The 21,241-nt window shown below is 44.2% G+C and overlaps 1 protein-coding gene across 15 annotated transcripts in view; it reads left to right on the top strand.

Moving 5' to 3' along the window:
* Nucleotides 1-21,241, top strand: part of NT5C2 (5'-nucleotidase, cytosolic II) — a 195,670-nt gene that overhangs the window by 57,104 nt on the left and 117,325 nt on the right. For 10 of the 15 annotated variants that reach the window (XM_009010212.5, XM_009010211.5, XM_078346413.1 and 7 more), the window contains exon 1: nt 18,857-18,893. The exons of 1 other annotated variant lie outside the window; for it this stretch is intronic. The gene's annotated coding sequence lies outside the window, so the exon portion shown is untranslated. Of the gene's footprint in view, nt 1-18,471; nt 18,636-18,856; nt 18,894-19,166; nt 19,272-21,241 lie in introns of those variants that run through there. 4 more of the 15 variants (XM_078346406.1, XM_078346403.1, XM_078346405.1 and 1 more) reach the window with 2 other exon arrangements.

Raw genomic sequence — 21,241 nt, 5'->3', positions numbered from 1 at the left:
AGCCTGTTGGAAATGCATGATTATATTTTGAAATGTAAGAACATGAGATTTGAGTGGGGCCAGGGGCAGAATGATATGGTTTGGATCTGTGTCTTTGCCCAAATCTCACGTCAAATTGTAATTCCCAGTGTTGGAGGAAGGGCTTGGTGGGAGGTGGAGTAGGGGAGTGGATTCCTACCTTCAGTGCTATTCTCATGAGAGCTGGTTGTTTAAAAGTGTGTAGCTATATTAGTCCTCTCTCACAATGCTATTAAGCACTATCTGAGACTGGGTAATTTCTGAAGAAAAGAGGTTTAATTACTGCAGGCTATACAGGAAGCATGACTAAAGAGGCCTCAGGAAACTTATAATCAAGGAAGAAGGTGAAGGGGAAGCAGGCACATCTTCAATGGTAGAGCAGGAGAGAGAAAGTGAAGGGGAAAGTGCTTCACACTTTTTTTTTTTTTTGAGATGGAGTCTCACTCTTGTTGCCCAGGCTGGAGTGTAATGGCGTGATCTTGGCTCACCACAACCTCCGTCTCCCTGGTTCAAGTGATTCTCCTGCCTCAGCCTCCCAAGTAGCTGGGATTACAGGCATGCACCACCATCCCCAGCTAATTTTGTGTTTTTGATAGAGATGGCATTTCTCCATGTTGGTCAGGCTGATCTCAAACTCCCAACCTCAGATGATCCGCCAGCCTCTGCCTCCCAAAGTGCTGGGATTATAGACATGAGGCAGTGTCTGAGAGGTCTGTTTCTCATGGCCACTCCTGCTTCACTGAGGCTGTGTGTCATGGTCCTCACATTTGACTCATAGGTCATGGTTCTCACATTTGTCTCAGAATAAATCTCTTCAAAAATTTTACAGTTTATTTATTTATTTTTTCTTTGAAACAGAGTCTCTCTCTGTTGCCCAGGCTGGAGTCCAATGGCACTCCCAAGTAGCTGGGATTACAGGTGTGCACTGCCATGACCAGCTAATTTTTGTATTCTTAGTAGAGACAGGGTTTCACCATATTGGCCAGGATGATATTGAACTCCTGACCTCCACCTGCTTCAGCCACCCAAAATACTGGGATTACAGGCATGAGCTACCACCCCGGCCTAAGTTTAGTTGTTTTCATCAACAATATTATTCTTCATTTTAAGGAAAAGAGAAAATGGCAATATTGAAGAAACGAAAACAGTACATGAATTTGGTTTATCAAGATATAATCTAAGTCTTTTTTTTTTTTTTTTTAAATCCTGCAGTTTTCCTGAACTAGGTTATATGTTTCAAAGGCAAGTCTCCTGGAAAACTAATAGAATTAAACGAAGTGTTTTTTTTCTGGACCACCACTACAGAAAGAGTAGTAATGCACTGAAAAGGGAGGCCTACATTTGTTTGACTCTCTAGTCTGTGTCTCTTTCTAGCCTTTTGTCGTAATCCTCTGTGTATTAGTTTCCTACTGCTGCTATAACAAATTATCATAGATTTAGTGGCTTAAAATAATACAAATGTATTATCTTACAATTCTGGAAGTTAGACGTCTGAAGTGGGCTTCAATGAGCTGAAATCAGGGTGTCAGCAGAGCTGCGTTCCTTCTGGAGACTCTGGGGAGGAATCAGTTTTCTTGTGTCTTCCAGCCTCTAGAGGCCTCCTGCATTCCTTGGCTTGCAGTCTCCTCTCATCTTCCTAGCTTGCAATGGCAGGTCAGATCTTTCTCTCGTGCATCATTTGAACCCTGACTCTCCCCTTCCCACTTCTCCATTTAAGGATCCTTGGACCCATCTGGAAAATTCAGGCTCCTCTTCCTATTTAAGATCATCTAATTGGCATAGTTAATTCCATCTGCAAACTTAATTCTCTTTTGCTATGTAACTGTAATGTAATCACAGGTTCCAGGGATTAGGCCATTATTCTGCTTACCATAACTGCTAAGGTTAGATGTAGATCCTAGTACTTTACCTATCCTTTTTCTTATAAGCATGGATAGCTAGATCTGACCAAAGAATTAATTGAAATGAACTGTTTTGGGTTTGGTGAAAGTAAACTCGACTACTTGCCACTCAAATAAGAAATTTATTTACACTGAACCCAAGATGACGCTTGTTACAACAGGAGTGCTGTAGGTGTTAGGTAAGGAAGGACCCTTAATCATGGTGGGCTTGGAAAACTAAGCTTCAGGGACTACACCCTATTCATGCCAGTGAAATACAGACATTGATGCTTAGCCTCTGACATCTGAATTGGAGCCACAAAAGGTGATGAAGAGACTGATACTCTGAAGATGAGGTGACAGAGGGATTTGTAATCTCTGATCCTGCAACAGTGAGTCAGTTTCTTTGGGTCAATTGTATAGTTTTCATAGTACTTAGAAAATTATTTTTCCAAGTGGCCCTTTAGGCTAGCAAACAAGAAAGAGACCCATGAAGTCAATGTTGCCTGGGCAGCAGGCAGCAGGGGGTGGCTCGGATTGGCTGCTACCATGGCAACATTGATTGCTGTCACAAGCAGGGATGAGGGAGATAGTTAACATTTCAGACAATACAGGGACTACTTGCATCAGAATTACTTAGGAGTTTGTTTAAATTTTGAATTTCTAGGACACAAGGCTAGAGATTCACCATGGGTAAGATTGAGATAGAGTATGGAATCTGCCTTTTAGAAAGCTCCCCAGGCAACCATGCCTGATGACATTTGAGAACCACTGATTAAAAAATACAGTACATCCCTATTACAAATCCCTATATAAACCCATCTCACCACAGCCGTTTTCTTGCTTACAGAGGCCTTATAATCTTTAAAAGACACAGTGAATGTGCTGAACTAGGAATTTGTAATGACAAATGCCCAAGTTTTTTGAGTGCTAAATAGGTTTTTCTTTCTTTTTTTTTTTTTTTTTTTTTTTGAGGTAGAGTCTTGCTCTGTCATCCAGGCTGGAGTGCAGTGGCGTGATTTCGGCTTACCCCAACCTCTGCCTCCCAGGTTCAAGAGATTCTCCTGCCTCAGCCTCAGCCTCCCCCGTATCTGGGATTACAGGCACATACCACCACACCCAACTAATTTTTGTATTTTTGGTGGAGATGGGATTTCACCATTTTAGTCAGGCTGGTCTTGAACTCCTGCCCTCATAATCCACCTGCCTTGGCCTCCCAAAGTCCTGGAATCACAGGTGTGAGCCACCACGCCCAGCCGCTAAATAGGTCTTTCAAGATTTCAGCAAGAATGGAACTTTTTCTTTCTTTGTTTGTTTTTTAATTGAGACAGGGTCTCACTCTGTCACCCAGGCAGGAGCGCAGTAGCTTAATCATGGCTCACTGTAGCCCTGACCTCCTGGGCTCAAGTGATCATCTCACTTTCAGCCTCCTGGGTAGCTGGGTAGCCATCACAGCCAGCTAACTTTAAAACATTTTCTTTGTGTGTGGATATGTGGTCTACCTATGTTGCCCAAGCTGGTCTTGAACTTCTGGGCTCAAGCAATACTCCTGCCTTGGCTTCCCAAAGGGCTGGGTTTACAGGTATGAGCCACAGTGCCTGGACTGGAACTTTTTTCCTAAGTAATATCTATTAATATCTCATAGAGCTGTCGTACCAAAATGTACTCTGAGACTCCCAAGGTAGATTTCCCAAATTGGGAAATTCAGCTCAAGGTCACTGTGAAGGACTAAGGTGGGATCCAAGAAGGGGACAGCATGAACCAGGACTAGAGAGGATGGCTAAGGTGCAGGCCTAGGTTCTTGATACCACTGAGACAAACCATTCTCTCGCTTGCAAGGAGAGACTCAGTACATAAAGACCACCACCAAGAATATAGGCTTCCTGATGTTTCTGAGAATCACTGCTGTCATGAGCCAGTCGCCAATGGTAAGTTAACCCTCATGGGGGTTAAGAACCAGTAGATTAGGCCTAGTGCAGTGGCTCACGCCTGTGCACTTTGGGAGGCCAAGGTGGGCGGATCACTTGAGCTTAGCAGTTAGGAGTTAGACACCATGCTGGCCAACATAGCAAAACCCCAACTCTACAAAAAAAATACCAAAATTAGCTGAGTGTGGTGCTGTATGCCTGTAGTCCCAGCTACTTGGGAGGCTGAGATGGGAGGATGGCTTGAGCCCAGGAGGCAGAAGTTGCAGTGAGTCGAGATTGTGCCACTGCACTCCCGCCTGGGCAACAGAGCCAGACCCAGTCTAAAAAAAAAAAAAAAAAAAAAAAAGTTTTAGGAAAAGAGGAAGCCAAATTGTCTCTATTTGCAGACGACATGTTAGTATATCTAGAAGACCCCATCGTCTCAACCCAAAATCTCCTGAAACTGATAAGCAACTTCAGCAAAGTCTCAGGATACAAAATCAATGTGCAAAAATCACAAGCATTCCTATACACCAATAACAGTCTTAGAGAGAGCCAAATCAAGAATGAACTGCCATTCACAATTGCTACAAAGAGAATAAAATACCTAGGAATACAACTAACAAGGAACGCAAAGGACCTCTTCAAGGAGAACTACAAACCACTGCTCAACAAAATAAGAGACGACACAAACAGATGGAGAAACATTCCATGTTCATGGTTAGGAAGAATCAATATCATGAAAATGGCCATACTGCCCAAAGTAATTTATAGATTCAATGCTATCCCCATCAGGCTACTGATGACCTTCTTCACAGAACTGGAAAAAAACACCTTAAACTTCATATGGAACTAAAAGAGAGCCCGCATAGCCAAGTCAGTTCTAAGTAAAAAGAACACAGCGGGAGGCATCACACTACCGGACTTCAAACTGTACTACAAGACTACAGTAATCAAAACAGCATGGTACTGGTACCAAAACAGAGATATTGACCAATGGAACAGAACAGAGGCATCGGAGGCAACACAACATATCTACAACCATACAATCTTTGATAAACCTGACAAAAACAAGCAGTGGGGAAAGGATTCCCTGCTTAATAAATGGTTTTGGGAAAACTGGCTAGCTATGTGCAGAAAGCAGAAACTGGACCCCTTCCTGACACCTTACACTAAAATTAACTCCAGATGGATTAAAGACTTAAACATAAGACCTAACACCATAAAAACCCTGGAAGAAAATCTAGGCAAAACCGTTCAGGACATAGGAGTAGGCAAGGACTTCATGACCAAAACACCAAAAGCATTGACAACAAAGCCAAAATAGAGAAATGGGACCTAATCAAACTCCACAGCTTCTGCACGACAAAAAAACAGTCATTAGAGTGAATCGGCAACCAACAGAATGGGAAAAAATTTTTGCAGTTTATCCATCTGACAAAGGGCTGATATCCAGAATCTACAAAGAACTAAAACAAATTTACAAGAAAAAAACAAGCCCATTCAAAAGTAGGCGAAGAATATGAACAGACACTTTACACAAGAAGACATACATGAGGCCAACAAACATATGAAAAAATGCTCATCATCACTGGTCATTAGAGAAATGCAAATCAAAAGTACATTGAGATACCATCTCACGCCAATTAGAATGGCGATCATTAAAAAATCTGGAGACAACAGATGCTGGAGAGGATGTGGAGAAACAGGAACACTTTTACACTGCTGGTGGGAGTGTAAATTAGTTCAACCATTGTGGAAGACAGTGTGGCGATTCCTCAAGGACCTAGAACTAGAAATTCCATTTGACCCAGCAATCCTATTACTGCGTATATATCCAAAGAATTATAAATCGTTCTACTATAAGGACACATGCACACAAATGTTCATTGCAGCACTGTTTACAATAGCAAAGACCTGGAATCAACCCAAATGCCCATCGATGATAGACTGGACAGGGAAAATGTAGCACATATACACCATGGAATATTATGCAGTAATCAAAAACAATGAGTTCGTGTCCTTTGTAGGGACATGGATGAACCTGGAGACCATCATTCTCAGCAAACTGACACAAGAACAGAAAATGAAATACCACATGTTCTCACTCATAGGCGGGTGTTGAACATGAGAACACATGGACACAGGGAGGGGAGCACTACACACTGGAATAGGGGAGGGACAGTGGGGGGTGGGGAGTTGGGGAGAGATATCATGGGGAGAAATGCCAGATATAGGTGAAGGGGAGGAAGGCAGCAAATCACACTGCCACGTGTGTACCTATGCAACTATCTTGCATGTTCTTCACATGTACCCCAAAACCTAAAATGCAATTAAAAAAAAAGAAAAAAAAAGTTTAAGAACCAGTAGATTATTGGATGTGTGACATCCAACGTGTTGTTTTTCTATTTCTTTAGTACTACTTGTAACCTGAGGCCTAGGCATATTCAGTTTTGCTCGTTGTAGTGGATACTCTTTTAATTATTTATTTATTTTTTCTTTTTCTTTTTCTTTTTTGTAGAGATGGGGTTTCACCATGTTGGCCAGGACGGTCTCGATCTCTTGACCTAGTGATCTGCCCACCTCGGCCTCCCAAAGTGCTGTGATTACAGGCGTGAGCCACCGCGCCCAGCGCGGTTGTAGTGGATACTCTTGACTGTCTACTTAGTATCCACTCTCTACCCATTCCCCCCATGAAAACTTGCAGTTTTGCTCAGATATCCTCTCCATCCCCAGCCCCAGGGACAACATCTAATTTGTCGGTGTATGATTCTTCCTTGGCAATGACTTTTAGTCTGAGGGATCTGTGTGTGTCCTAATTCATTCCAATTAGGTTGAAAGAAAGAGTTGTTGTGGAGGAGCGTTGTCTGCTTTGTTGACATGAAGGAGGAGACTTGGAGCCATCCTGCACATTGTAAAATGAAGCAAACTTTCAGGGCTACAGGGCAGAGGGACAAAACTTGATCTTTTTTTTTTTTTTTTTTTTGAGACGGTGTCATTCTGCCACCCAGGCTGGAGTACATCGGGCATGTTCTCCTCTCACTGCAGCCTCCATCTCCCAGTCTCAAGTGATCCTTCCATTTTAGCCTCCTGAGTAGCTAGGACTACAGGCTCACGTGACTATGCCCACCTAGTTTTAAAAATTTTTTGTAGAAACAGAGCTTCATCATGTTGCCCAGGCTGGTCTCGAACCTCTGAGCTCCAGCCATCTGCCCACCTCAGCCTCCCAAAGTGTTGGGATTACAGGCATGAGCCATTGCTCCTGGCTAAAACTTGGTCCATTTTTTTTTTTTTGAGATGGAGACTTGCTCTGTCGCCAGGCTGGAGTGCAGTGGCACCATCTCGGCTCGCTGCAACCTCTGCCTCCTGGGTTCAAGCGATTCTTCTGCCTCAGCCTCCCGAGTAGCTGGTACCACAGGCACGTGCTACCACGCCCGGCTAATTTTTGTAATTTTAGTAGAGATGGGGTTTCACTATGTTGGCCAGGATGGTCTCCATCTCTTGACCTCATGATCAGCCTGCCTTGGCCTCCCAAAGTGCTGGGATTACAGGCGTGAGCCACCGCGCCCGGCCAAAACTTGGTTTTTATGGCAATGTTGGCCGGGCGTGGTGGCTCACGCCTGTAATCCCAGCACTTTGGAGGCCAAGGCAGGTGGATCACTTGAGGTCAGGAGTTCAAGACCAGCCTGACCAATATGGTGAAACCCCATCTTTTTTTAAAAAAAGAAAAAAATGGCAATGTTGATTACTGAATATTTACACCAGAGTGTACCATACTTCTGAACTTCTTTATCATTTAAGCCATTTTAACCAGGTTTCCTGTTACTTGTGAACAAGTTTCCTAACATCTGTGGTCACTGGTTTGCCTTGCACTTTCTGGTTCATGCAATTTATATGTAAGATGTAAAAAAGTAAAAGCAGAGAGAAGACTATGGCTTGTGGGCTGAGAAAATCAACAGTATGTGGGCTCAAATGTGTTTATGTAAAAGCTGTTGTGAGCAAACTGTGTCTTCTGAGTCGTCACGTTTTTCAGTTTCCACAAGTGTCCACATCCAGAAAACAAACTCATTAAATCAGCTTTTATTTGCATTTCTTATCTCAAAAATAATTATGTTTGGTTAGCTTCTTGTTAACATAGAAAAGTATTTACTGAGGTAGATGTGGACTACCAAGATGAGAAAATGAAATCAATTAGGAAATGTTCTCACTGACAAATAGTAGAAACTCACTTGTACATACCAAAAAAATTGGCTTTTCAAATAGACAAGTAAATGTACTTTCTCACTCTGACACAAGTTCGCCTGAGACTTTAGTTGTTTTTTTTTTTTTTTGAGATGGAGTCTCACTTGCTCTGTTGCCCAGGCTAGAGTACAATGGCATGATCTCATGATCTCAGCTTACTGCAACCTCTGTCTCTGGGTTCAAGTGATTCTCCTGCCTCAGCCTCTTGAGTAGCTGGGACAACAGGTGCATGCTATCACACCCAGCTAATTTTTGTATTTTTAGTAGAGTTGGGGCTTCACCATGTTGGCCAGGCTGGTCTTGAACTCCTGACCTTAAGTGATCCACCCACCTCAGCCTCCCAAAGTGCTGGATTACAGGCATGAGCCACCATGCCCAGACTGAGGCTTTAGTTCTAATATGTACTGCTAATCCCAAATGTGTGAAGTGTTCAGGTGGGCTGAACTGCTCTGGAGGAGGGATATGGGTTCTGGTTGCATAGGGAAGAGGTATTTCATTTTAAGTGCAGCGACTTATCACTTATTTAGATGGATATTTAGAGGCTAAGGTTGGAATGGTTGGTGATATTTTAGATCTACCTGGAAACAAATTGTACTAATGATTTGCTCAGGTTCCTGCTTTAAGAGAAGGCTGCAGCTTTACAGGGTAGAGAGCTGGCTAAATGCGGTGGCTCACAGCTATAATCCCAGTACTTTGAGAGGCTGGGGCTGGTGGATTACTTGATGTCAGGAGTTTGAGACCAATCTGGCCAACATAGTGAAACCCCATCTCTACTAAAAATACAAAAATTCGCCTGGTGTGGTAGTGCATGCCTGTGGTCCTAGCTATTTGGGAGGCTGAGGCAGGAGAATCACTTGAACCCAGGAGGCAGAGGTTGTAGTGAGTTGCTGAGATTGCGCCAATGCACTCCAGCCTGGGAGAGAGTGAGACTCCGTCTCAAAAAAAAAGGAAAGAAAGAGTGAGAGACCTGGTTTGCTTCCTTCTTTTATTTAAATAATTTAATCCAATTTGCCGAACTGTAAAAGGCATTAAAATAAATTCTGCCCACAATCCCATCACACAGTCATTTAGTTATTAATTACTTTATTAAAAAATATATAGGTAATCCCCAATGTGTCAGAACCTGGGCTAAGGGCTGTCTCCCTCTCAGTGAACAAGACAGACTGTCCCTGCCCTCTTAGAGCTTACAGGTGATACTGTGAAGGCAGATATTAAAAACATATCACACAAATATTTCATTAGTTGCAACTATGGTAAGGTAGAGAAGGGAAGGGAAGGTATAGGGCAGCATGAAAGAAAATGAGAGGAGAGGATTTCAGGTAGATTGGGTGGGGGATTAGGGAAGGCCTCTGAGAAGCATTTGAGTTAAGGCCTTCAGGATGATTATGAGTCAGGAAGGTGAAAAGAGCCTTTCTTTTTATTTTTTATAAAAAAAGAATAGAGACAGGGTTTCACCTTGTTGGCCAGGCTGGTCTTGAACTTCTGACCTCGTGATCCACCCGCCTCGGCTTTCCAAAGTGCTGGGATTACAGGCATGCACCACCGCACCTGGCCAAAAAGAGCCCTTCAGGCAGAAAAACGGTACATGCAGGGACAAGGAAACTGGGGTGTTCTATGAAATGAAAAATGGAAATTTGGAAGAAGTCAGGTGAACATGGAGTAAATCGTGCTATTTGTGTATTTGATTCCTTTTTTGGAAAGTTAAAAATTTTTTTTTACTGTGGTAAAATATATATAACATAAAATAGGCCGTTTTAACCATTTTTAAGTATACTGTTCAGTGATGTTAATTACATTCACGCTGTGGTGCAACCCTCACCACTGTCTATGTCCAAAATGTTTTCATCACCCCTAACAGAAACTCTATAAACATTAAGCAATAATTCTCCATTCCTTTCTTCCCTGAATCCCTGGTGACTGCTAATCTGCTTTCTGCCTCTATGAATTTATCTATTTTAGCTATTTCATATAAGTGGAATCATGTAATATTTGTCCTTTTGTGTCTGACTTATTTCTCTTAGCATAATGGTTTCTTTTTTTCTTTTTTGAGATGGAGTCTCTCTCTGTCTCAAAAAAGAGTGCAGTGGTGCAATCTCGGCTCACTGTAACCTCTGACTCCCAGCTTCAAGTAGTTCTTCCACCTCAGCCTCCCAAGTAGCTGGGATTACAAGCATGCACCTCCAGGCCTAGCTAATTTTGTATTTTTAGTAGAGATGAGGTTTCACCATATTGACCAGGCTGGTCACAAACTTCTGAACTCAAGTGATCCACCTGCCTCTCCCTCCCAAAGTGCTGGGATTATAGGTGTGAGTCACCACGCCTGGCTGCAAAACGTTTTCAACGTTCGTCCAAGTTGTGGCTCTTATCAAAACTTCATTCCTTTATTTATTTCTGAGATCATTCTATGTATGTATGTATGTATGTATTTTTGAGACAGAGTCTTGCTTTGTCACCCAGGCAGGAGTGTAGTGGCATGAACTCAGCTCACTGCCACGTCTGTCTCTTGAGTTTAAGCCATTTTTGTGCCTCAGCCTCCATAGTAGCTGGGATTACAGTGTGTGCCCAGCTAATTTTTGTATTTTTAGTAGAGATGGGTTTTGCCATATTGGCCAGGCTTGTCTCAAACTCCTGGCCTCAAGTGATCTGCCTACCTCAGCCTCCCAAAGTGCTGTGATTACAGGCATGAGTTGCTATGCCCAGCCAAAACTTCATTCCTCTCTTTTTTTTTTATTTTTGAGATTGAGTTTCACTCTTTCACCCAGGCTGGAGTGGAGTGCAGTGACGAAATCTTGGCTCACAGCAACCTCCACCTTCTGGTTTCAAGAGATTCTCCTGCCTCAGCCTCCAAGTAGCTGGTACAGGCACACACCACTATGCCCAGGTAATTTTTGTATTTTTAGTAGAGACAGGGTTTCACCATGTTGGTCAGGCTGGTCTGGAACTCCTGATCTTGTGATCCTTCCGTATGGGCTTCCCAAAGTGCTAGGATTACAGGTGTGAGCCTCACACCCTACCCAACTTCATTCCTCTTCATGGTCGAATAATATTGCTTTGTATGTATATCTCATGTCTTGTTTATCCATTCATGTGTTGATGGACACTTTGGCTATTGTGAAGATGCTGATATGAATATGTGTGTACAAGTATCTTTTTGAATCCCTATTTTTAATTATTTTGGGTATCTCCCTAGCAGCAGAATTGCTGGGTCATTTGTTTAATTTTTTTGAGGAATGCATGAGTGTTCAAATTTCTCCGTATCCTTCCCTCCCAATACTTGTTATTTTCCATTAAAAAATTATATCCATGGGTATGAAGTGTATGTATTTGATTCTGACTCTCCTATATCCTTGAGAATCCATCTCTTCTGAAACTCTGAAGATCTTTGGGGTCACTAATCTGGCATGAGGCTTACAAGGACCCGCCTTAATTTTTTATCCAAGTGTCTGATTTCCTTTTTTTTTTTGAGACGGAGTTTCGCTCTTGCTACCCAGGCTGGAGTGCTATGGCGCGATCTTGGCTCAACGCAACTTCCGCCTCCTGGGTTCAGGCAATTCTCCTGCCTCAGCCTCCCAAGTAGCTGGGATTACAGGCACGTGCCACCATGCCCAGCTAATTTTTTGTATTTTTAGTAGAGACAGGGTTTCACCATGTTGACCAGAATGGTCTCGATCTCCTGACCTCGTGATCCACCCGTCTCGGCCTCCCAAAGTGCTGGGATTACAGGTTTGAGCCACCGCGCTCGGCCAAGTGTCTGATTTCCTTAACAGATGTTCAGCAAACTCTGGAACAAGGTGTGGGTTGGGGATCAATTTGAATCTCCAGTGTCTACCATCTGGTAGATGTTCAACAAATAAAATGATTGGGATAACGGTTGCAGATCTTGCCTTCTCTCATAGGAGAAGCACCTAGTGGAAGTTTCCAACAGGCAGCTGAGAGATTTTTGCTTGATTCAAACGAATTAATTTTCATGACTATGTGAGGCAGTTAGTTGTTGGTTACATTTAAACTGCGAATCTGATCCCTGCCACTCTGCTTTACGCCCTTCAGTTACTCTTCATTGCATTTAAGGTTGGGGCTCTCATTCATTAACGTGGTCTGCAGTACCCTGACGGTCTGACCTTGCCTCCCTCCAGGACGTTTTTTTTTTTGTTGTTGTTGTTGTTTTTTTAAATTACTCCTGCCTTCCCCACCTTTTTTTTTTTTTTTTTTTTGAGATGGAGTCTCGCTCTGTAGCCCAGGCTGGAATGCAGCGACGAGATCTTGGCTCACTGCAACCTTTGCCTCCCAGGTCCCACTTCAAGCAGTACCCCCTCTCGGCCTCCCAAGTAGCTGGGATTACAGGCTAGAGCCACCGTGCCCAGCTAATTTATTGTGTATTTTAGTAGAGGTGGGGTTTCAACTTGTTGGCCAGTCTGATTTTGAACTCCTGACCTCGTGATCCGCCCGCCTCAGCCTCCCAAAGTGCTGGATTACAGGCGTGAACCACCGCGCCCAGCAGGACCATTTTTTTTTAAAGGAGTTTCATTCTTGTTGCCCATGCTGGAGTGCAATGGCACAATCTCAGCTCACTGCAACCTCCATCTCCCGGGTTCAAGCGATTCTCTTGTCTCAGCCACCAAGTAGCTGGCATTACAGGCATGTGCCACCACACTCGGCTAATTTTTGTATTTTTAATAGAGACAGGGTTTCTCCATTTTGGTCAGGCTGGTATTGAACTCCTGAATTCATGATCTGCCTGCCTCGGCCTCCCAAAGTGCTGGGATTATAGGTGTGAGCCGCTGCATCGGCCTTTTTTTTGCCACTTTCTCCCTTTCTCTTTAGGCTTCTGATTATTCCTCAGATGCACAAGGCTAATACCAGCTGCTCCCTCTTTCACTCCTCCAAACAAGTCCTCCCTCTCTGCCTCCCTCCTTTCTTTTCCTTCCTTTCTTTTCCTTCCTTCCTTCCTTCCTTCCTTCCTTCCTTCCTTCCTTCCTTCCTTCCTTCCTTCCCTCCCTCCCTCCCTCCCTTCTTTCTTTTCCTTCCTTTCTTCTTTCAGGGTGTTGCTCTGTCACTCAGGTGGGACTGCAGTGGCCCAATCATAGCTCACTGAAACTTCAAACTCCTGGGCTCAAGTGATCCTCCTGCCTCAGCCTCCAAAGTAGCTAGAACTATAGGTGTGTGCTACCAGGCCTGGCTAATTTTAAAACATTTTTTTTGTAGAGATGCCGTCTTGCTATGTTGTCCAGGCTGGTCTTAAACTCCTAGGCTCAAGCAATCCTCCTGTCTCAACCTCCCAAAGTGCTGGGATTGCAGGTGTGAGCAGCTGCACCTGGCCCTCCTCTCACTTTTTCACCTGAATCCTACTCATTCTTCAGGTCTCAGCCGAGATGTCATTTCAAGGGAACTGTTTGTTGACCCTCACCCCATCCCAACTCTAGACTCTATTTCGTTCTGCCTCATAGCATCTTTTACTCTTCTTGCATAGCACTTAACAAAATTGTAGTAAAGTGATTTTTTTGTTTATTTAGAGTTCATCTTCCAAGTAGTCAGTAGTCTCCATGAGGACAGAAACTCATGTCTGTATCTGTCAGTGTTAGGCACATAGTAGGCACTCAATGCATAGTTTTGAGGAAAGCTTCTACCAAGAAGCAGAAAAACTGATGAGTGATGAATGCTGCTTGTATTCTGGGGAAAAGAGTGTAGATCAGATTGGATAGGACAGCCACATGGGTGCCTGGGCAGGAAGTTGATGAGAGGCCATCCAAGGCCACAGTGGGGTGGCCTCTTTTGCCAAGCAGTACCCAGGCTCTTCAGCTAATGTCAGGTTAGAGACCTCAGGCAAGCTCTTTATGTTTCCTCAGGCTCCCAGCCCTCTGTTAGAAGGTTGTTTCATAACTTGGCCTGAGTTGTCTTACCCTTGAAAGTCAGGAGGCAAAATTGTTCTATCCTTTTGTATTTAAAAGAATTAAGTTTTTGTTACAAAAGCAATACATGATTACAATGATCTTTCAAACTATTAAAACTAAAGTTAATACTCCCTTCGAACATTCTCTAGATGGATTAGTGGTCCTTTATTGCTATCTTAGAGACAACATCTGATATATTTTGGGCATGTAGCTTTATAGATCTGTTTTAAAAATCTTTCATAAACCTAATGTATGATCATAGGGAATAATGGTATTATTTATGTATATTCTGTCTTAGCTTTTTATTTTGAAATAATTTTAGATTTACAGAAGGGTTACAAAGGTAGTATAGAAAGTTTCAACATACCCTTCACCCAGCTTCTCTTAATGTTAACAATTTATCTAACCCTGTTTCAAAACTAAGAAATTAACATTGGTACAATACTAATAATGAAACTACAGACCTTGTTCCAGTTTCACCACTTTTTTCAGTTGTGTCCTTTTTGTGTTCCGGGATACCACACTGCATTTAGTTGTCAGATCTCTTTAGTGTACTATCTGTGAATAGGACAGTCTCTGGCAGTTTCTGTCTTTCCTTGGCTTTCATGACCTTGACAGTTTAGAAGATTACAGGTCAGGTATTTTGTAGAATATTCCCTCAATTTAGGTTTATTTGATGTTTTTTCATGATTAACTGAAGTTTTGGATCAATGAATAATTTTTAAAATATCAATGCTATCTATTTAACTAGACATATATAATTCTGCAACTTGCTATTTTCATTCAAAATACGACTTTGAGATATACCCTTGTCGATACATGCAGATCAAGGTCACTTCTTTTATTTATTATTCTTATTTTTTGATAAAGGGTCTTGCTCTGTCACCCAGGCTTGAGTGCAGTGGCACGAACACAGCTCACTGCAACCTTGACCTCCCGGGCTCAAGTGATCCTCCCATCTCAGCCTTCTGAGTAGCAGCTGCAACGACATGGTGGAGCCACCATGCCCAGCTGACTTTTTTATTATTTGTTTTATTTTAAGATGGGATTTCACCATGTTGGCCAGGCTGGTCTTCCAATTCCTAACCTCAGGTGATCCACCCATCTTGTCCTCCCGAAGTGCTAGGATTACAGGTGTGAGCCACTACGCCCGGCTGGCTGACTTTTAAAAACTTTTTGTAGAGATGAGGTCTCACTATGTAGCCCATGCTTCATTGAAATTATCTATAAAATTTTATTTTATAAGCATTCTACATTTTAGTTAGCTATTTCCCTGTTGGTAGGCATTTAGGTGATTCTAAATTTTCCTTTTTTTTTTTTAAGACAGAGTTTCATTCCATCACCCAGGCTGGAGTGCAGTGGTGTGATTGGCTCACTGCAACCTCTGCCTCCTGGGTTCAAGCAATTCTTGTGCCTCAAGCAATTCTCTCATGTAGCTGGGATTATAGGCATGCATCACCAAGCCTGGCTAATTTTTTTTTTCTTTTGTAGAGACAGGGTTTCTCCATGTTGTCCAGGCTGGTCTTAAACTTGTGAGCTCAAAGCAATCTGCCCTCCTTGGCCTCCCAAGGTGCTGGGATTACAGTGAGCCACTGCCCCTGGCAGACCTCAGTGATTATCCTTGCACGTATCTCCATATACACATGGAGTCATGGGTGGTAACTAGGAGTGGCAGCGGTGAGACAGACTTCATAGATGTTGTCCAGTTGCCCTCCGAAGTGGCTGGGCCAGTTTACATTCTTTGATATTATGAAGCTTGAAAATTGATACCAGTCTCAGTTTTATTTCCATTTTTCTGATTACTAGTAAGTTTGGGCATCTTTTTGTATGTTTATTGGTAATTTGTATTTCCTTTTCTGTGAACTGCCTACTTACATTTTTGCCCATTTTTCATTTCTTTTCTTTTTTTTTTGAGACGGAGTTTCGCTCTTGTTACCCAGGCTGGAGTGCAATGGCGCGATCTTGGCTCACCGCAACCTCCGCCTCCTGGGTTCAGGCAATTCTCTTGCCTCAGCCTCCTGAGTAGATGGGATTACAGGCACGTGCCACCACGCCTAGCTAATTTTTTGTATTTTTAGTAGAGACAGGGTTTCACCATGTTGACCAGGATGGTCTCGATCTGTTGACCTCGTGATCCACTGGCCTCGGCCTCCCAAAGTGCTGGGATTACAGGCTTGAGCCACCGCGCCCGGCCCTTGCCCATTTTTCTTTATTATTATTTATAACTATTATCTACTGGAAGAACACCCATATTTCTAATGGATTATTCATCCTTTTTCTTTTTCTTTTCAAGATGGAGTTTTGCTCTGTTGCCCAGGCTGGAGTGCAGTGGCCCAATCTTAGCTCACTGCAACCTCTGCCTCCCGGGTTCAAGTGATTTTCCTGCCTTAGCCTCCTGAGTAGCTGGAATTACAGGCGTGCACTACCATGCCCAGCTAGTTTTTGTATTTTTAGTAGAGATAGGGTTTCACCATATTGGTCAGGCTGGTCTCGAACTCCTGACCTTGTGATCTGCCTGCCCTGGTCTCTCAAAGTGCTGACATTACATATTCATCCTTTTTCTTATTGATTTGTTAGACAAATCCTTGTCTTTTGTATGTTGCAAATAGTTTTTACTTTATTCTGTTGTTTATCTTTTAACTTTGTTTTCAAATTTTTTCAAGTTATTCCATCTCTCTGATTTTTTAAGTTCTTTTTTCTGAGTTTCAAAACAAAGTTATTGATTATAAAAGTAATACAAACACTGTAAGAAATTAATACAAAAGGACAAAGAAACCACCCCATCTTATCACTGAGAGAAAACAACATAACCAATTACTTATTTCTCTCTGGTCTTGTGTGCAATTTTTTTTTTTTTTTTTTTGAGATGGAGTTTCACTGTTGTTACCCAGACTGGAGTGCAATGGCATGATCTCGGCTCACTGCAACCTTCACCTCCTGGGTTCAAGCAGTTCTCCTGCCTCAGCCTCCCGAGTAGCTGGTACTACAGGTGCGCACCACCATGCCCAGCTAATTTCTGTATATTTAGTAGAGACGGGGTTTCACTTTGTTGACCAGGATGGTCTCGATCTCTTGACCTTGAGATCCACCCACCTCGGCCTCCCAAAGTGCTGGGATTATAGGCATGAGCCACTGCGCTCGGCCGTGTGCAATTTTTTTTTCACAGTTGTGATCACATTCATTTGTGTGTGTCAGTATATTTGTTTTTCTCTCAGTACCGTGGTCTTTAGACAAAAACCCTGGCTGTTTTTCTTTTCTTTGCTTTTTTTGAGATGGAGTCTCCCTCTTTTGCCCAAGGTGGAGTGCAGTGGCATGATCTTGGCTCACTGCAACCACCGCCTCCTGGGTTCAAGGAATTCTCCTGCCTCAGCCTCCCAAGTAGTTGGGTCTACAGGCATGCGCGCCACCATACCCAGCTAATTTTTGTGTTTTTAGTAGAGATGAGGTTTCACCATATTGGTCAGGCTGGTCTTGAACTCCTGACCTTAAATGATCCACCCACCTCAGCTTCCCAAAGTGCTGAGCCACCAGGCCCGACCACCCTGACCTTTTTTCAAATGTACTTGGTTTAAAGATTGTGTTATACCAGCTTCCAAACCCTATTTCTCTTTTCCATATATACTGAGAAATCTAGGTGAGAGGCCCAAGGCCTGTCCTCAGCTGACCTGAAGCAAAGTTGACTAAAAAGCTAAGGGGTAGAAATGCTCCAGTGGAGCACTTATGAAAAAGACGTGGAGGTTTTGGTTGACTGCAAGCCCAATATGAGTCAACAGTATGGGTGCCAAGAACTTTATTGCAGGAGTGCAAAGCAATAGGTTCCCCAAAGAAGGAAGCTATAGTCCTGCTTTGCTCTGATGATACCACAAACATTTGGTTCAGGCTTGGGTGACATATTCTAAAGAAATCACAGTGAAATCAACCATTTGCATGAGAGGGGTAAAGACCCTTATAACCAGGGCAGAGGAGGAACAATGGAAGGAATGAGAGATACTGATGTAAAATGAGAAGACCTTGGGCAGAGGTGGTAGAAGTAAAGTGCCTGAAAAGTCCAAGGTCCAAGAGAGATGAGATGTTTGTTCTCTGCAGCTCCAAGGCATCGAATTTGGGCCCTGAGAATGGAAGTTTAGACACATTTTCTCACTGGTAAGAGTGGCCTGGACCGAGGAATTCAGTGCTCTGGAAATAGTGGGCTGCTTTTGAGGAGTCTTCCTGCTGAGTTGCTGGTGGTGGGATGAACACTTGTTGAGTGCTTACGTGTGCCTGGACCCTGCTGAGGGCCTCACCTACATTGTGTGATTTCATCCTGTCAGCACCCTTTGATGTGGGCACTGTTGTTTCTTATCCTGGTGTTACAGATGTGGGCACAGGGTATAGAAGATCAAGTACCTTTCCTGAGGTTACAGTAAATGGTGGTACTGGGACTCGAACTCCTGAAGAACTTCAAAGCTGGTGCTTCTAGCCATCAAGGAAATTCGAGGGTGCCATGGGGGTGTGGACCCTTGAGGGGCTTTGAGGTCCATTAGACTAGAACATTCTGTGACTGGGAAAAAGGATGCCCTTTCCTCCCAAGGGAAAACCTCGTAGGAATGAGATGCTGCGGAGAGGGCAGCCCGGAGCCCGGCTGAGGGGCGCAGGCAGAATGCCAAGGGAGGAGACCTAAATGAGATGGAAGGGTTGTCAACGTGCGTCACCGCCAGAAGGTGAGCGCCGGTTTTCCGTGGTTTGAAGATCTCCAGACTCGCTGGAGGGACAGACGCAGCGCGGTCAGGGAGCGTCGGCGTCGCCGAGCTCTGCGGCGGAGCTGGGGGAAGGAACAGCGCGCCCGTCCCTGGCCAGGCGCGCCCAGGGGGCAGCGCAGGGGCGGTACAGGGCGGCGCCGGGCGGCGGGGGCGGGGAGGGCGTGCGCGGGAGCGGCTGCGGCAGTTGCGCGCTGGGATTGTTGCTGTGCGTCTGGGCTGGTGAGTGCGGCGGGACCCGCGGGCGGGTGGGGAAGGAGCTGGCGAGCGGGGAGCGAGGTGAGGAGGTGCGCGGCTGAGTGCGCGACCTCAGGGCAGCGGCCGCCGCCTGCCTCCGCCCCCGGCCCCCGGGCACCGTGGCCCCCAGGCCCCTCTCCTTAGGCCGAGACTGCCCGCGCGCCCGCGGACACCGCACGCCTCCCTACTCCCTGGGTGCGGTCCCCGCCCCGTGGCAGCCCCTTCCTCCGCGCCGCGGCGACGCCTCCGTCCCACGTCACTCTCGCGCCATTGTTTCCAAGCCGCCGGCTCTCTGGGACCCAGCCTCAGCCTGCGAGCGCCGCCGTTCACCGGGTTCTGCCCGGTACCGCCTTTCCTCACGCGGTACCTTCAGTCCTGCTCTCGTTCTCCAGCCCATTCCTGGCTGTCCCCGGCCACCCCTGAGGCCGTCCTTTCGCCCCTTGTAATGGCCTTCCCGCCCCCTGCGCTCACTCGGTCGCCCCCCGAGAAGCCGGCGGGCCTCTGTGGTGGGGCGCCAGGTTGACAGCGTTTTAGCAGGACCCTGAGAAACGGCCAGCTCGCTTGCCACACGCCCGTGCGCAGCACTTCCTGGAAAGGTCGCAGCGAATTGCAAGCCGCCGCAAAAAAACATCCGGACAGCTCTGGTCAGGGGGCTCAGCCGTTCAGTGGCGGCCTAGTCCTTTCCTTTTTTCAAGGTCCCTGAAACCGGAGAGGGCGAGATGCCGATATGAGGCCTGAACCTTTAGTTGTAAGAAGAACGTTTTGGGGGTTTGACTCCGGCAGGCTACAGCTTCTAAGAGCAGTATGTAGATACCGCTGTCAGAATGGACGTTTTCCTGGGCTTTCAGCTTCAGGGCCCTGATGTCTGACGGGGGTAGTGCCCTGAAATGACTAGTCAACCATTACAGGGGGTGTGTGCGCGCGCGCGTCCAGGAGCGCTTGGGTTCTTCAGGATTGAGCTGAACTTGGTTCCCAGTGTCTGTAGACCGTTCATTTTCCCTGTTAAAGCAACGGATGCAAACAGCTGACTGGAATGTGAAAGGGAGAGTATTGAAACTGTGTCATTTATCATGAAAACGTAATGTTATTGCGTACAGAAGGCTTTAGGTTTAAAAATATTTTTACCACGTCGCTTTTCAGCGACGGTTAGAATTTATCCAGATGAAGACATAAAGACCTGAAAGTGTTAAGTTTGAAAAGTGAAAAAAAAAAAGGGAAAAATGTGAACTGAGAGCGAAAAAGGAACAAAAATGGTTAAGTTCAAGATAACATATCTAGTTAGTAATTAAAAACTCCACATGCAGGGTTGATACTAGCATACACAGACTTTATTTCTGAAGTGCATTTTCACTGCAGTATAAACTACTACATTTCAGCAGTCTAGGTAGCTTCAGTACTCTCATTGACCCAGAATTAAGGTTTTAGGATTTAGTAACCAAAAACTGTAAAATAAACGGGGCCGAAAGAGATGTTCCGCTAGATTGTTTTCAGTTCTAAGGTTTGATGCCATTGTATGAAAATTTACGATCAGCTACAAGTTTCCTGAAGTTTGTAATTGTAGGATTTATATAGATAGTATTCCCTTTTAGTATCTGCTAGCCTTAACCAGAAGACATCACGTCTTCCTAAGGAAAGCGAACTTACAGTAGAATGTTAGGCAGAGAAGTGCTCATTAATCTGTCTCCAGGCTATTTCTGCTGTTTATGGGGAAGAAGGATACATAAAACACGTTTTTTAAAAAAAGTATTTTTATTGCTTATCTTACCAAAAGTTGAATTCAATGAAATAGTAAACAACAAAAACAACCCCCAAAACAAAACCCACAACTTTTGTCATGTTGTGACTGTGCTCTTAAAATACTTACATAGACATGGGTTTTTATCTAGTTACAGTTGTTCCGTACGTATTATTGGGGATTTTTCACTTACCTATATTTCTGGGATGTCCATGTATCTAGAGAATTCATCTACTCTTCATTTGTAGATGCTCTGTAATGTGCCCCAGTAGTTAACAATGCCTGGCACACAGGCACTTTGTAACTTTTTGTGGAATAAATGTAATATTTTGAGCTTTTTAGACATCTAACACAAAATGTTAAACCTATCACAAGGCATGTGTTGAGTGATACGTGAGCAGTAAAGGCAGTCATACTTTTAGCCAGGAGACATTGCATTTATTTAAGGGCCTGGATTTTGTAGTATGGCTTGCTACATCATGCAACCTTGGGGAACTCACTTAACCTTAGACAGGCTCACCCAGTTTCTCTCACCTTGAGAAGGGAAACATAGAACAAATTTTACAGGGGTTATGTGGATTGAATAGAATAATTCAGT

This window comes from Callithrix jacchus, chromosome 12 (genome assembly GCF_049354715.1).
Source record: "Callithrix jacchus isolate 240 chromosome 12, calJac240_pri, whole genome shotgun sequence".
NCBI classification, from domain to species: Eukaryota; Metazoa; Chordata; class Mammalia; order Primates; family Cebidae; genus Callithrix; species Callithrix jacchus.
This window is presented reverse-complemented; position numbering and strand designations above follow the sequence as displayed.